Consider the following 17,918-nt stretch of genomic DNA (forward strand, 5'->3'; position numbering starts at 1 on the left):
AAGCAAGTTAGGAGCTTCAGGTTGGAACCAGTGACACACCTGCCTGAAAAATTAAAAGCTGTGTCTCAGTATCTCATAACAAACTGTACCCTTTATTAAATCACTGCAACTAATGCTAGTAGATAAGTACATTAAATAAGGGATATGCAGAAGCTGGACTGTAATGTAGAGGAACCTGAAGACTACTCGTACTGTTTGTGTACTAAGATACTAGAGAAAACTTTCACCAACAGTCCTATCTCGCAACTGTTCACATTTTTGCAGAATGCCCAGATTTTTGCCTCATATTTTGGTCTGTTCCTCATAAAATTTGCATTTTCTGGAAGATCACTGAGGACTGAAGTCACTAAATAATGATATACATTTGAGTTTCAGACTTCACATCCTTCAACAAACACAAATCCTGTTATTCTAGCAACTTTCTAAGTTTATGAGGAATATTTAAAATATGTTTCTATTTTAGGTATTTTTCCCCCATTATTTTAGGCTTTGTCCAGACTTCTTGTGCTAACAGGCTGAGAGATATGTCAACAGTTCACAACCTACATTTCAGAAGTGAATACGGTATTTATTCAGCCAAATTCAGTGAAAGTGATTCATACAGTAGCTATCTTCCTTGATTAATCAAAACTTTTGATCTTGTAAAACACAAACTGATGGATCAACAACTGAAAGATCAGTATTGCTGCAAAATAATACTGAAATGGATCCAGAACTGCCTATTAGGAAGAATGCAAGAAGTGTCATGACAGAATGCACTCAGATACATTCAGCTGAAATGCACAGATTTAATCAAATGCTGCTACTCATCCCAAAGTAAGTTTAAAATTTGGAGATGTCTTTCTAGCCATTTCCTACCTGCATCCTGTAGTAAAGTTCCTTTTCAATTAGATTCTGAGATACGTTGAATGACTTCAAAATGTTACATGAAAGTCTATATCTTCTGTCTCAGTTTAGCAAAATGTTTCAAGTCTAGATAATGTTTGATGGTAGTTTTCCTTTCATAAGTGATGTCCTTATTGTTACATTTCTAGAACTTCACTGATAGTTACTTTAGGTAATAGCTTCTCAATATCCTATGCCTACAGAATTATATATTAAAGCTTGTACAGTTTAATAAAGTGATGTTTTGGCCAAGTTTCCCTGGAACACTAGTTTTCCTCCAGCATCTAACAGAAATTTCTCCACAAATTTGCCTTTATTTTTACCCCTCACAGGACAGAGCCCAATAGCGCCTATATCAGTGCTCAGTCAGCCTGTTTGATTTGAGATCTCAGGAGCTGAGGATTCCCTTGCAGGTAAGACTCCAATGGCCTGTTCATATCTGCCTAAGAATCTGCCATGAGCTTATCTGGTCACAGTGATAATAGAGTAATAGAGAGCAGGCCATCCTTGCTGGTTTTGCATTGATGCCTACCCTATCCCTTCATATTGCACCCCCTCACTGTGGTAGCCCTTCTGAGTTCCACTATTGCTATTTTTCAAACATTTTCCTAGGCTCCCAGTGTGACTGCACAAGGCAGTAAATGGCAGTGTGGGGTTGATAGGCCACAGTTCATGGGGTACACTTACAATGGTGAGCCAGAGTTATCACACTCCCCCCAGGATGGGTGAGCAGGCAGCATCAGCTCATGCACAGCTTCCCTGGTTACCTACGACAGGTACCCTTGCTGGCATATGAACTCAAGTCACCTGAGATGTACTCAGGACTTTACCCTCTGTGCCACAAAGCCACTTCCACAAATCTGTCTTAATGTTAATCTTAAGAGACACTTCTGTGAGCAGAAGAATTACAGGCATATCTAGCTGCATTTTGCCCATGGATTCAGTAGCTTTGCAGAAGGCATTACTCACAAGCTTTAAATTAACAGAAAAAAACAGGTACAGATGATAGACTGAGGAAAGTCTAACAGCCATGATTGTGGTGGTCTGTAGTAGGGGAAAATAAATGCACAGCTGAAGCATGCCATATACTAAGTATGAGATTACATTATCTTAGATAATTCTTCTGCTATGTGTACAGCTGTCTTAGAGATACCATATATGAGAGGCGAGGATATGGGAGGGTGCCAGGGGTGAAGTCTCCTTGCAAAACCATTCCCACAGTGATACCTTACTAAAAGGATACAACGGATAAACAACATATCCTGCACGGACTGACTCAAAGCCACTCAGTATCCTACCGACTGCTAACAGGTGGCCTGTGTGTCGCATACAAGGTATACTTCAACCCATTATTGATGGATTTACTACACATCAGCAAACCAGATGGCATCAGAAATACTTGGTCTAGGGATCTAAACCTCTTCTGCAACATCAACAAAATTTTTTTTGGAGGGACAGGTATATCTCATAGCTGATACAGCTGCTGCTGTGGAACAGACTACAATCTACATAAAATAATGTTCAACCCTGTCCATATTCAAACACAAATTGGATATATGGCTAGAAAACAGAACAGTTACCCCAGAACTGATCCCTGTACTACTAATGGACAGATACAGCTCCTAAATGCATTATCCCGTGCATGAATCCCTCAAATTATCTATAGTATGATCCCAGTTGTTCTCATTAGGGCTAATATATAATTATCAACCATGACATGGGCAAGACCAGTCTCTAACAAAATGTGATAGCTTAATTTGAGCACCATAAGGGAAATTGGCTTGCAAGGGCATCTAGCCTAGCACTTGCCTATGAACCTATAAAAATCAGTTGGAGGATTTGACAGCAGTTAACAATCTGCCTTTTTTAAGTGTAATTTTTTCTCAGAGCTGACCATCAGCTTGCTACCCATGTCTTCTCCAGATTCAGTTGGTCTACCCGACCTGCCTTAGCCTGCCTAGAGGTAACCCAAATTCATGTGAAGTGCTGATGAGGAAATCAAGGATCCAGGTCTCACACTTCTGAATAAGAGTTAGATACAAGGATTTTATAACATTTGATTTATCTTCTTTACAAAGAAAGCAAATTAAATAAACAGTATAGTTGGGATCCAGAGATTCTCATCACCCGCACTAATTGGCTGATCCAATTTAGTCAATTAGTCAATCAGCGTAAAGGTAAGACTCTCCATTTCAGAGGCAAGGTAAATCTGCTTCAAAAACACTTCACTACCAGCTCATTATTATCAAGACTCTGAAATGAACACTATACTGTCAGTCCTGACCAGACTAGAGCTGCCCCTAATGTGCCCATGTGATGCAAATGCACCCCCTAGCTCAAAAACATACACGCACCCTTCTACCAGCAAACAAGCACCCAGTGAGAGATGCAGTCATGAAACTGATCACTCACCCTCCTGCATGCATGCTCATACACACACACACACACACACACACACACACACACACGCACACACACACACACACACACACACACACACACACACACACACACACACACACACACACACACACACACATACACTCTACACTTACCACCCATAGTGCAACCACCCAAACACACACACATATATACACATTCATGCATACACACACACACACACACACACACACACACACACACACACACACACACACACACACACACACACACACACGTACACCTTTGCTAGAAGTCAAACAGGGAGCTGCACTGCTTGGCATGGGGGCAGACCTGAAAGAATTAAGAACAGTTTCTGTTTTAAAACCAGGTTAAACACTTTTCTAAGATTTATAATTATAATTATTTAGTAGGATACCTTTGTCCTATGGATAATGGACTTCTTAAACTATCACTTTAGTTGAGGTTTGCAAACTTTGGTTTATTGCAATCCACAACTGTTGCATATATCTAAAGTAAAATGTCCAGTGAACACTGGACGTTGGGCAGGGCATCTATTTACTGTGACATAATTGTGCTGCTCAAAATCAAATTAGCTGCATTTATTCACACTAGGAAATATGCTTGCATTACATAACTTTACATCCTTTGTAATCTGTAGTTAAAGATGCTCCAGAAAGTAGAAGAGATTTTCACAAAAGCCTGTCACCAATTAAAACTACTTTTCCATAATATTTTTCCAAACCTCACAATTCATCCCAGTCTGTCTATGAGAGTACCAAGCTACTCCTGTCTGTCAAAGTAGGGCAGGAACTTCTTAGGCCCACTAAACTGACTGGGCCTAAGAAAAAAGAGCTGAATGCATCTGTGAGTGCATGTTAAAGTTCATTTTTTATTAGTCTCACTGCTTCATGATCATCACTGCACTATTACCTTCATGTTAATAAGATCTTGGCAGTAGTCCACTCCCCCCCCATGCAGACAGCAGTTACAGTGTGAGCCATCTACTGCAGACCACCAAGCTCTATTGCGTATATCAAACTGTACAAGCACATGTATCCTTCCAGGTGATGTACATGATGAGTTATGCAGAGCTTTTTGTTCCTCTGCTCCTACAGTTTATAAATCCTTGAAAGGTGACATTCAATTCCATATCTTTCAAACACCTTGCTTAGTCACCTGTATACTTGGACCTCATAACCCTTATGTCTTTTGAGTGTCTGTTAAATCATTTTAGTTTTTTTTAGATTGTTAATACCATCTTTATGCTATTCATCTGTGATATCCCCAACCTCTCCAACCCTAGAAAACCAGGGTCTATATTAAATCAGCGAATGCTTAAAAAGCGAATGCTGATTTATCGACCTCATGTAAGCGAAAGCTTACAATCCTGAAAACTCAGAACAGCAATTTTTTTCCCATGGAAAAAAATCTCTGTTCCACAAAAAAATAAAAAAATAATAAAAATAAAAACTTCAAAACATTACATTTCCCAGGGAAAAAAAATCGCTGTTCCACAAAAAAATAAAAATAACAACTTCAAACCATTACATTTCCCAGGGAAAGAAATTGCTGTTCTGCAAAAATAAATAAATAAATAAAAATAAAAACTTCAAAATTTTACATAAAGTGTAGGGCTTCACCCCCCCACCCCCCGATATGGGGCGCTGTGCCACCAACACCCCTCTACTTAAATATACCAATTCTTAGATCGCAATACAGTGACGAAAACGGCAAAGTAATGGATGCGGCCAAGAGACTTCTTTCCCAGGGAAAGAAATTGCTTATATGCCATTTTGCTATTTTGCTGTTTCATGCTTTCAAGTTCAATCAAGACACATTCGAAGGATTGCGTCTTCGATCATATAATAGGAACCCGAAAACCATACCCTTCTCATGTCTATATTCCTTCCATTTTCCAGTGCTTGCTTCTTACAGTTGTTTAATATATTTGTATCGCTTCTGCTTGCATAAAATAACGATACATTTTAACCATTGTCACAGTTTAAGGTCTGTGACTGCTTGAATGAGTTGAATAATAATTAGAGGTGTAATATGAATGTTTTGTTTGTATCGGGGAGGCAAAGACTTCCACATACCTCATGTGGGGGAACTGACCCACTTCCTTTCCTTAACCAATATAATCAGATCCAGTGTTACAGCTTAGTGAAAGGGGAAGTTCTCATACAGTGACCATCTTACAAAGTATATTTGCATGCTTGAGGATAAGCATGCATTACCTTTTCTCCTTATAAGATATGCAACTATACTGGTTTAATTTACAATTTGCTTGTCAGTGTAATGTCAGTAGCTGCAGTAAACATGGTCTTATATCGATGCTTATAGGTACCCATGCATTGTAATTACATAGGGCCCAATGGCTCTTTGTGCTAAACAGACTAGTACTGGCCATTTAATATGACAGAAAATAAAGAGAAACAGAGTTAAAAAGTAAGTCACAGTAACAAAGGCAAAATCGTTGCTAAGTTTAATATGAAATTTACTCTAAATATCTTCCACTGCATTTATTTTGTGTGTATCATATGCAGCTGTGTAACAGCCTGTTTAATATATTCACTTTATCTAATCACATATTTTAATTTAAAAATAAGCAGTGTTACTTTGTTACGTTTACATTTTAGATTGTGTCTAGTGACTGATTAAGAAGAAGCCTTGCAAGTATGGTTCTAACGCTTACCTTTTTATACAGTCCTGATTAATAATCTGATGGATTCTTAATTAACTGAAGTCATTTCAGCGTAACATCATTTATATCCTCATTACTTGCTGTCAGTTCATTTTGTATCTTGTCAGCCTTTCTAATCCTCTTAATCCTGCACTCACCCCTCCACTCCCCCATCTACATTTACTCTGATGGTAAATGGATTGAGAAAGCATTTTATTTCTAATCAATACATAAAGCACAGTTCTTCTAGAAATATGTCTAAAGTATGATTAAAGGGATTTTGTTTAATTTTGCCTGTGCATGGCTATGTTTGCTACAGTCTTATGTCATAGTTTTGAAGACCCCAGTTTTTGTAACCCAAGCAGGAAAATTTTAAGCACTAAAGCTTTGTTGTAGCATTTCCACACTGATAAAATAATCACCTTGCTGTTCAACTGCAAAAGCCTTGAAACTGTTACATATAGATTTTGAATAACTAAGAATTGGTCAGTGTGACACTTTCTGCAAAGAATGGCTTGTGCACCTTTACTGTACACTAAAGATAACATGGGTGACGTAGCGCAGTACAAGATATGGCGACATTCTTCATTATTTTCTACTATTATTCTCCAAGACCTTTGGGTGTTCAATTTACCTTTTTTATAGGTCTTCTGTTTGTCAAAATTATTTTCTCTCCAATATAGTATAGCCATACTATCCTGAATGCATCCAATCTTGTATGATCTAGGAAGCTAAGCAGGGTCGGGCCTGGTTAGTACTTGGATAGGTGACCGCCTGGGAATACCAGGTGCTGCAGGCTGTTTTTTGGACAGTGCAGTGGTGCAGTGGTAGCATTGTGGCCTCAGAGCAAGAGCATCTCCATTTTGATTCTTGGCTGGGGTGCCTTCTGTGTGGAGTCTGCATGTCCTCCCTGCGCTCCTGTGGGTTTTCTCTGGGTGCTCCGGTTTCCTCCTATGTTTCAAAGACATGTATCTGGAGCGTTTCTCCCTGGGCCTCTGCTGAAAATTGGCTTCATTCCATGTCGGACTTTCCGAGTAAACAAATGTTAAATAAATAAATAGCAAGCTATATGCAGGACTGTAGGAAAAAATTGATGTTCTGCAAGAGGGCTTCAGACAACATGGCAGAAAATTGCTTAGGCTTATGTTAACCATCTTCCTCCTGTTATTTGGATAGATTTGCTATTATTGATACTGTACCTGATTTATTTACATAAATGCATAAATATATCAAATATATAATGCTCTGTAATAGAAAACAAGAAAGACCCAGTAAATTTAGAGTCCTCACTGTGTAATACCCTAAACCTTATGTAGTGGAGTCCCATGGGATATAAGCAAATGCCTCCTTAAGGATGTACCTGTGTTTCAGCTACTTGATTTCTGTATGCCCATGACTTTTTTAAAGCTTTTACTGGTGCATTAAGGCCAATAAAGCCTAACCACAATAGTTGCAGTCATACCATGTTTTGTCCTATTTCTGAGCTCATCAATAGAGCATAAGTGGATTGGTCACAGTTTAGTAACACATAACTTAAAATCAAGTCTGATATCCAAACATTAGGGTGACTGCAAAATATCCCAACTAACATTCAAAGCAAAGGATAAAAGGTCACACAGAAAAACTATATAGTAAAAACTACAAGAAAGGGAAAGCTAGATACTTTACCATGTGATACTGTAAACATTGTGTATGCATTTTAACATTTTATAACCAGGCAAGCTGGTCAGTAGACCCTTTTCAGCCACAACCTAGATCAAGAACGCAATAAAATGTACTCATTGTTAATATGAAAAAAGAGATTGAATCAAATTCAGAACAGAGTAAATAATATGCACAAAATATGTTAGCAGTGTAACAACAGTGAGTTCCCAGTAACAAAGGCAGAGAGAATATATAGTAGAAACATTATAGCTACAGTGAATACATAAAGACTAGTGTCACAACAATAAGTGTGTACCAGCCTTTGTCAGCTGCCACACTACCTGCTGTGACAAAATACACTTAGATTCCCTTGGCAAGTACAGCCTTAACTTTTGTTTCTGAATAAATGGAGATTTTCACTATGCTGTATTTTGGAGGGAGTCAGTTATATATCGGAGGTCATACTCTAGAAGAGCTTTACCACTTTAAGTGAAGCTCTTTGAAAAAAAAAGAGAGTGGAACTTATTATTACCACTGAAATTACAGCAGTTTCACCAGGGTCTACATCCTGCACCCAGTCGATGCCAGATTCCACAGCAGGTCATAAAGAAATGTATAAATTATGCAGATAAAAATGAAGTGCTGTAGAAAGCAAAGGAGGGGAAGCCATTTTTGCTGGAAGAGCATTCTGTGTGATTATACCAGGACTATCCTCATGAATTACTGAGTTGTTGTAAGGCTTTTTGATTTGTGAAGTCCCACTGCTACAAGAATAACACTCCTACCATGTTCATGTTCCCTACAGTGCTCATTGTGACTTTGCAGAGGGAACCATCATTTGTTTGACTCCATGGAAGAGGCACTTCATTTTCTGCAACAAATACTGTCATTAATATAATTAAAGTGTAAGGCAAGCCAAATGACCTTTCTATAATTGATATGGATGTTTAACAATTAGATGTCCCTTCTACTGAAACAAGGGACAGGTGCACAACTGTTCTGGGGAAGTGTGCAGCAGTTATCCCTAACAAGGGTTCCAACTTTCACAAGATTATGTTTTTTCAATATCTGATGACAATGTTGAGCAGCAGGATAGCCACCAATGCCCTCAAAAGGAAAACAGTAAATTGGAAACTATTTTTAAATGTATCTAATGATAGCTGTGATATATCAGAGCATCAGTGGCAATTTAAAAAGAATCAAGTATGCATTCTGTGCCAGCAAACAACAAGGATTGCCACCCAGTCAGTTCAAATTGGTTAAGAATAAGGATAACCACATATTTCTGGTGGATCATCACTCCACTTCTACAGCTCTGCACAGAAAGGGTACAAAGGGATATTTAAGGATTAAGCTTCTAGACTATAGGGTACCAAGACTTGAAATATGTACTACATTAAATCTGAAATTACTTAATTAAAACTGAGGCAAGCTCATCAAGTGGAAATCTTGGTAAAAATTGCAGTGTAATCCTACCATAACAGGTATTACAAAAGACTAGCTCTGGAATGATCATTCTTTTATTTGATCAGCTATATCAAAAGTTTCATTTACCATATGCTGACTCTTGAAGATATTTTCAACTTTGTCATACTATATTTGCTTCTAGTTTAAAGGATATTTTTACTGCATCCTCTTTTATCAATAAATGCTCAGCTTGGATTATGAAGATTGTCTGGATCCAATGTTATAAATGGTATAAACACTTATAACCAGCCTAGTCTAAATAATGTGTGTTCTATTTACTGTCTGCTGAAACTCAAAAGTCTTAATAGATTAATTTAAAATGTAATTATTTAGTATTTATTTTATAGAGTGATTCATAAATTTAATACTTTTAATATTTGTATAAATTTTGTAATATGGGAAATTGTTGTTAAGTGAAAAACATTACAGTCTGCATGTATTGTTTTCAACTATAGACCACATGAGTTTTTTGTTGACTATTTGTCATGTGACTGGTGATAAGGGTATTAAACTTGGGCTAGTTGTATTTTAGTGTTTTTGTCTGAAGAAGTTCTTTCATTGGAACGAACAAAAGCGCTAACGTTATTAAATATTATTCTTGGAGTTTTGGTGCATGTCTTTTTGTTATTGTGGTGAATTTTAGTTGTTTTAGTTTGTTTACTGGATCCAAGGTTAGCCCTTCCTCCAAAGTCCTCAAAGCTAGTAAAATGCACTTGTATTTAATCCAACAGGAAATGGACCTTTACAGGAAGGAGGCCGCTGGTATTGGAACCAAACCCCTTCAGAGGTACAACTTGCAGTTGTTCTGGCATCCCTGAGGTCTTTTTACTGAATTTACTATTTTTTTTTTAGAATATCAACTAAACAATTTTGTATGATAATTATTGGTCTCCAGTGAAAAGTTTAGAGATGGGGATAAGTTTTCATGGTATATGTGAAGCTTGTAAATATACCACTTTAGAATGTTTTCATAAATTTTGGTCATGCCCCTTCGTTTAACCGATTTGAATACAGGAAACTTACTAATTTGAGAGGGTTATCAATTTACTCTATGAAATTAATTAATAATGACTCCTGTGATTTCATGAGTTTCCTTGTTATTAGTAGTTAGATTATATATAGCTTTTCAGTAGAAATACATTACTTTTATCAAATATGAGATTACAAAAACATTTACACTATCTTGCTAAGTTGTATTCAACTCGTGTTATCAGGGGTTTGTTAATCTTTCTCATTGGACTTCTATTAACACATTTTTTCAACATGAACTTAAAGAAACACTACTGTAATCTAACTCACTCTATTCTGCACCCACACTCTGCTCATAGACCGCTCTGAACTGAACTGAACAAAGCCTCAGTAAATCACAGATGAAACGAGACTATCCTGGCAAGTAAAAGATTACATTTCATTTTTTTCCTTCTTTTTTGCAGGGGGGCAAGGACCTCTGCACCCTCCATGTGGGGGGCTCTGCCCACCACACCCCCTGCAAATTAAATATACTAACTCCAAGATCGCACTACCTTGCTGGAAAGGGCACTTGGATATCTATGTTTGTAGTACTGTGACTGACTACACATCAGTAACTTATTTTCAGTTATGTGGGTTTCAGAGTTTTAAATTTCCTGTCCTTTGCAGCTTTGGGTAAGTTGTCTTGGTAATGTATAATTCATTTATATGGGTTTTCATTCTTTTCAAGTACACCCATGTGTGTGTGTGTGTGTGTGTGTGTGTGTGTGTGTGTGTGTGTGTGTGTGTGTGCATGTGCGTGTGTGTGTGTGTGTGTGTGTGTGTGTGTGTGTGTGTGTGTGTATATATATATATATATATATATATATATATATATATGTATATGGGTCTACTTCATTTGATCAAAAGACCATTTGACCTAAACCCATCTGATCGAAATTTCATTTGATTGAAAACCAGTATTCAAGGCAAATAATAGGGATTTGTCCCCCTCCCCAATTTTGTGCAACCTTGGAGTTGGTATATATAGTTGGGGGGGTGGGGGCACAGCCCCCCACATTGTGGGGTGTGGGGGCGAATCCCCCCACCTATTTTTGTTTAAATCTGTACTTTTTGTGTTATTTTCTTCTTTTAAAGGAAACCAGTCCCCCACACCCTCCATAACTATATATACCAATTTCAGGGTCGCACGGCATTGGGGAGGGGGAAAAATCCCAGTTTTGTGCCTTGAATACTGGTTTTCGATGAAATGAAATTTCGGTCAAATGGGTTTAGGTCAAATGGTTTTTCGATCAAATGAAGTAGATCCATATATATATATATATATATATATATATATATATATATATATATGTTTCTTACTGAAGTTGGTGCGCCTTGTTTGCTTTGGCATAGACTGGATTCGGGCCTGCTGGATCTAGCTTTGTTTGTGTAACTTGAGCACTAATCCAGACATTCTCTAAAGTATTCAATGGTATTTATTACTGCTTGGTTGTAACTTGATTAAAGTGTAGCTATCATTCAAGTCTTTTGGATTAAGCACTTGGGCTTCAGACCAGTTGTTTTACATTAGGAAGGTTTGTGGCAAGCACTGTGGTGGCAGGACAGGTAGCTTTCATCCTTCTAAGTTGGGAACTGCTGATTGAGAGCCCAGTGTCCAAGTGTATTAGTTCTGGTTTAGGCACTTGGGCTTCAGGCCAGTTATTTTACATTAAGAAGGTTCGTGGTCTGCACTCTTGTGGGAGAAGAGGCTGGACTCTGCCCTTCTGAGCTGGGAATTTCTGGTTAAAGGTTTATAGTGCCTGAATATTTGAACTGTATCTTACTGAAATTGGTTCACCTTGTTTGCTCTAGCATAGACTAGATCCAGGCCTGCTGAATCTAGCTTTGTTTATATGCTTGTTGTTTGTTTGCTTGTTATTTCCCTGGAAGCTAATTCCACCTAATACGCAACTTCTCAGCTTCTGTGGATCACTAGTGATATCTGCATTGCTTACTGTACTTATTTCCTTGTTTCACTTGAAAGAAAGTTACTGTTTGTCGTTTTGCATTTAGTTACTTGTAACACATTGCACTCAAGTTACCTGGCACTTGCTCACTAAAGCAATTATATAAGTCAGCACTAAAAATTAAAAGCACTACACCCTCACTCCCCACTGGCCCTTGTTTTCAATTAAGGAATTCCCAATATTATTCTAGCATGTCCAAAGGTCAGTTGTCAATCTTCTCTCCGGTCCAGCTGGTGAATCTGGGAATCTTGAGGCAATGTTATAACTGCCTCATGTACACAGACAACCCTCTCCTCCTCCCACATAACACAAATACTTGCGAGAGATGCAGCTATTTAGCCAAACTGGAGGCTGAGCTCTCTCAACTCAGGACTGGCAAGACCAGACAGGAGGAGAAGGCAACTACACACACCACAAAACCAGCCTCACATAATGCTACCACTCCACTGAATCAAACACATAAACACACAAAGACATACTCGGAGGCTCTGAGTAAAAATTTACCTAAACAGCAGAGGCCTCCAAAGCAGACACCCAAACAACTGCTACCTCAAGACACCCCACAAGCAACACATAAACCACAAAAGCAGTGTGCAAAGCAGTCACAGCCCTTAAGGCCAAATACAACACCAAACATACTTGTCATAGGTGACTCCATAGTCAGACACACTGACGTCCCACTCACCAGGTTGAACAAGGAGAGGGTCACAGTAAGCTGCCTATCGGGCGCTAGAATCCGCCACATAACACAAGCACTCGGGTCACTCCACGGCAAGTACAAATATGACACAGTCATTGTCCATGCTGGTGTGAACGACCTGAGACGTACCTCCCTGGACTACATGAAAAGAGACATAGAGGAGCTCTCTGATTATGTAGCCCAGGCAGGTATGACCCTAACCCTGAGCAGTATCCTTCCTTCACCAAGAATGATGCCACAATATAGAGATAAGATGATCAGCTTTAACAATTGGCTTAATGTCTGGTGTCATTCAAAGGGGATCCAGTGTCTGTCTGCCTGGGATGACATGCTTGACAAGCCACGCTGCTTCGCAAGGGACGGCTTGCACCTGTCACCCCTGAGATTCCGGATATTGGCTAAGGCTCTTGCCACCCCATAGTGCCTTTTTTAGGCAAGGCTCAAATTCTAAACCTACCACCCTAGAAAACAAAAATGGGAAGAAACTGAGGGTAATGCTGCTCAATGCCAGAAGTCTAAATCTCAAAATGCACGCACTCGAGGCCCTTCTCAGTATGGAGAACATCGATGTCTGTGCTGTAACTGAAACCTGGTTCAAGGCTCCTGAGAGCACCCCGGCACTATTAGGTTTTACCTCATATCATGCGTTCCGGCCCCAAAACCCGGACCACACCACAAAAGGAGGGTGTATCCATATTCATAAAGGATACCCACACCTCCAGGTTGGTGGCAACGCATGAAGCTTCGAAACCATCCAGGTGCAACTAACCATAGGCAAAACTGCTCTACAAATTGTAGCATGCTACAGGCCACCCTCTCAAACTCAGGAACCCCACACAGCCTTCCTGAAGACACTGGAGGGTATAAATGTATCTCCAAACACCATCATATTGGGTGACTTCAACTACCCGAATATAGACTGGGAACATTACTCAAGCCCTAACTTTCTAGCCCAACGGTTCCTGGAGTTCATAAATTCAAATGCCATGGAACAGCTAGTCACTGTTCCCATGAGAGGAGAAAATATACTAGATCTCATTGTCACAAACATGGGGACAAAATGCTCCACACCGAAGTATATCCCTCATTGGTGAGATCTGATCATAAACTAATCTCACTGGAAATCCACATCCCGCCCCCACCCCAAACAAAAAAGACCATAGTGAAGAACTTCTCTAAAGCAAACTTCACACTACTCAAGACTGGTGTGGTATCCTTCAAGGCTCCTGAGCCAGTGGAAACCACAACCCAAGCTGCGGAAGCCCTTACAAATGCCTTCTATGAACACCTCCAGGACTGCATGGATCAGGCAATCCCAAATAAAACCAAGACTCTTTCCACAAAGGGCAAACGTCCAGTCTGGTGGACCCCAGCCATTAACAAACTTTACAATAAGAGGAGAAAGCTATTACATGATAGAACAAATTCCATAAAAGGGAAGTCACCCTGATCATTATTAGTAAAAAAATACGAGCACTCATAAAATCAACTAAGGCCAATTTTGAGAGAAAAATTGCCATGGATTCAAAGGACAATCATAAGGCCTTTTTCAGCTATGTTAGGAACCTGGGTGGAAACTCCCAGATATGCTCAGAATTAGTCCAAAATGATACAAAAATCACTGAACCCACAGACATTGCCAACATACTGGCAGACAGGTTCAGTGCAAACTTCACCCCCTTTTCCCCCCCTAAAGGAGAGATAACTATCCCAGCCGAGTGTAGCCTCCCGGACATCTCAAATGCGCAGGTGAAAGCTGCACTCTCTAAAGCTAAAAACACAGCATCAATGGGACCGGATGGTGTCCCTGGCTGTGTGCTACACGAGCTAAATGAGGAATTAAACCCGCACATAAGGCAGCTGTTTAATCTCAGCCTTACCACAGGATACGTGCCTAAGGAGTGGCGTACGGCAACTGTAGTCCCACTCCACAAAGGCGGCGCCTCTACGGACCCTGGTAATTACCGCCCCATAAGCTTAACAAGTCTAGTCTGCAAAGCTATGGAGAGGATCATAATGGAGCTCATAAACAAAGATATAGAGGACTTGCAGACATTGGACCCAACCCAGTTTGGCTTTGTCAAGGGAAGATCATGCCTTTTGAACTTGGTCGACTTCTTCGAAACAGTCACCAAGGCCATTGATGAGGGTAAGGCAGTCCATACAGCCTACCTTGACCTTGCAAAGGCTTTCGACACAATACCCCACTCGGGTATTGTAGAAAAACTTACCAGCTTAAATGTAAACCCATATGTCACAAGATGGGTTGCAAACTGGCTTAAGGACAGAACCCACAGGGTTAGAGTTGCTGGCGCTGTGTCAGACTCCAAGCCGGTCACAAGTGGTGTCCCACAGGGCTCGGTCCTTGGCCCCCTATTGTTTGGCATCTACTTCTCAGAAGTACAGGCCAACATAGGAGGACTTTGGCTGACAAAGTTTGCAGACGACTGCAAACTGGGCGCCATAGTGGAAAGTGCATCAGACACGGATATCCTTCAGAAGGGACTCACGGAAACAGATAGCTGGTGCCAGAGCCATGGCCTGAAGTTAAAAGCCAAAAAATGTATAGTCATACCCTTCGGGAAAAACAAGGTAACCCCAAGCTACCATATAGGTGGCAATCCACTAAGCACAGAAGAGGTTATCAGGGACCTGGGGACCCAGGTTGACAGTGGCCTTTCTTTTGACACTCACATTGCTAAAGTGGTTAGAAAGACCTTCTACATTGCCCACCTGATCATGAAGGGATTCACATCCAGATCTAGTGAGGTTATTGTTCCCCTGTACTCTTCACTTATCAGACAAATGATCGAGTACAATGCCCCATTCGGGATGTATCTCACCCGACATCTGCAGCAATTGGAGAGACCCCAAAAGTTCCTCACCAAAAGGATAAAGGGACTCCAAAATCTGTCATATGCTGCCAGATTGAAGAAACTCCAGCTCTATTCAGTCGCATACCGTCTGCTCAGAGGTGACATGTGCCTGACATACAAGGCCATGTCCAACCCGGAATTAATGGACATGCTCCACCTCAAAAAATCCAAATCCACCAAAGCCACTAGAGCAAGCGACTTAAACCTTAGCACGGATATAAATAGGACGTGCTGGAGGGATAGATTTATCACTCAGAGACTCCCTATGCTGTGGAATAAAATCCCGGTCCATGTGAGGCAGAGCACCTCGCTGACTCTGTTCAAGAGAAATCTAGACCTGTGGATGGGAGATCGTAGGTTTACCCGGGAATCATCTCTGTGTCACTGCTGGACAGAGGCACAACAAACTAATGGGCACAGTATTTTTTCATATAAGGGGTGGCGTAAGCCACAAAATTTGGGCTAGGCTTATAAATGCCTTAGGGCAGATAGCCTAGTATAAACCTATGAACCTATGAACCTATATATATATATATATATATATATATATATATATATATATATATATATATATATATATATATATATATATATATATATATATATATATATATATATAGTTCTACTTCTAAATCCAGATATCCAAAAATCATGAAGACAACAACCCAGACATGAGAATTCTGAAGCAGGAAACACTGAACAACAGAAGTTTAACTAGGGCAAGTAAACACTTGCCATAAACAAAGATGAACACTCACCACACCACCTAAAAAATATCTGGGTTGAGGCTATGCCCCCACACTCCCCAATGTGGGAGAGCTTCACCCCCACTTAACTATATATGCCAACTCCAAGACTGCACTATTGTGAAGAAAGGCATAATTCCCCATGTTGGGCAAGTGTTTATTTTCCCTGGTTAAACTTTGGCGTTCAGGGTTTCCTGTTTCGGGATTTTAAGATATATATATATATATATATATATATATATATATATATATATATATATATACACACACACACACACACACACACACACACACTCTCTCTTACACACAAAATAGTTTCTTAGCACCAGTATGAGTCCACAAAAACAGAATTTCAGAATAAAAATAATTTCACCTATTTCTATTATTTCAGTGTAATATTACAGGCATGCATCTTCCCCTTTTATTTATTTTAAGTTCATAGTAACTTTTAAATCCTGGATAGTTAAGTGTCTCACTTTCTTCTGAAAAACATGATTCAGAAATTACTGCTCTATGAACATTGTTTTCATGTTCCACTGCATGAAGATCTCCATACTTTTAATTTAAATATCTACTGTTAAACATTTAGTGAGTATTTCACTGACTTCAAGTGTTTGTTTCTCACAGTTTTCATGGTTAATTTTTTCCCCTTTGGTAAGAATTCATCTCATTCAAGTATTAGTCTTGAAATGATGGCCAGCGCTACAAAATAAAGACAGGTCTAGTATTTAAATTTTCCAATAAGATATTGTACTTTCCTTGTTCTATTAATATTTTCTTAACTAACAATTAGAAGTCTTCATCATATCTCTTTACCGTTGAATGTAGTAACACACAGGAAGGCAGATCAACTAATTATACCAGCCTTCATTCTTTGGCTAACAATGTACTAGACCAAAAATCATTAGCATGTAATCCATGTCATTTTAAATATGTTCAAGGAAGTTCTGGGGTCACCCAGCATAGGTAGCTTTCATTAAATGATGTTCATCTCTCATGGGGAAGTTAAATAACCCTAAAAATAATCTTGAAAATTGTATGAAGGAAATGCAGAAAATAGAAACAGACAGGTATGCTAAATAACATTTCCATTAAAATAGAATAAAAATTGAGTGACACAGCTATGAAAAATATTCCAAAAAGCTTTTATTATACCTTAGTAAGTGCTTTCGTGTTGACCTCAATGCTTCATCAGACTTTAAAAATATACAAATTAACACTATTTAAAATCCAAACAACAAATCAAAGACTGATTCCAATTATGACATCATAACAAGCTATCCAATCAGCTATAGAATCTTTAATAACAATTTAAGAGGTATACTATCTGCCAATGTGTACTAAAAAATAAAGCAAACTATAATGTTTAGTATAACTTAAGTATTGGCTTACCAAAGACACCAAAAAGATTATGCTACAAAGAGATAAAATCTGGAAAACATACCTCCAATTCTTCATACTAAACACCCAGACATCTTAGTTAAATACAAACAACTAAAACCTTGCCAAAAAACAAGTTATCAAAGATAAAACGTC

General features: G+C 39.0%; 1 protein-coding gene and 1 pseudogene across 1 annotated transcript in view; both read left to right on the forward strand.

Moving 5' to 3' along the window:
- KCNAB1 (potassium voltage-gated channel subfamily A regulatory beta subunit 1) overlaps nucleotides 1–17,918 on the forward strand; it is a 1,829,051-nt gene that overhangs the window by 1,278,293 nt on the left and 532,840 nt on the right. The window lies entirely within an intron of this gene.
- On the forward strand, nucleotides 6,652–6,770 carry LOC122801485 (annotated as a pseudogene).

Source organism: Protopterus annectens, chromosome 4.part1 (genome assembly GCF_019279795.1).
Source record: "Protopterus annectens isolate FY-2018-M chromosome 4.part1, PAN1.0, whole genome shotgun sequence".
NCBI classification, from domain to species: domain Eukaryota; kingdom Metazoa; phylum Chordata; order Ceratodontiformes; family Protopteridae; genus Protopterus; species Protopterus annectens.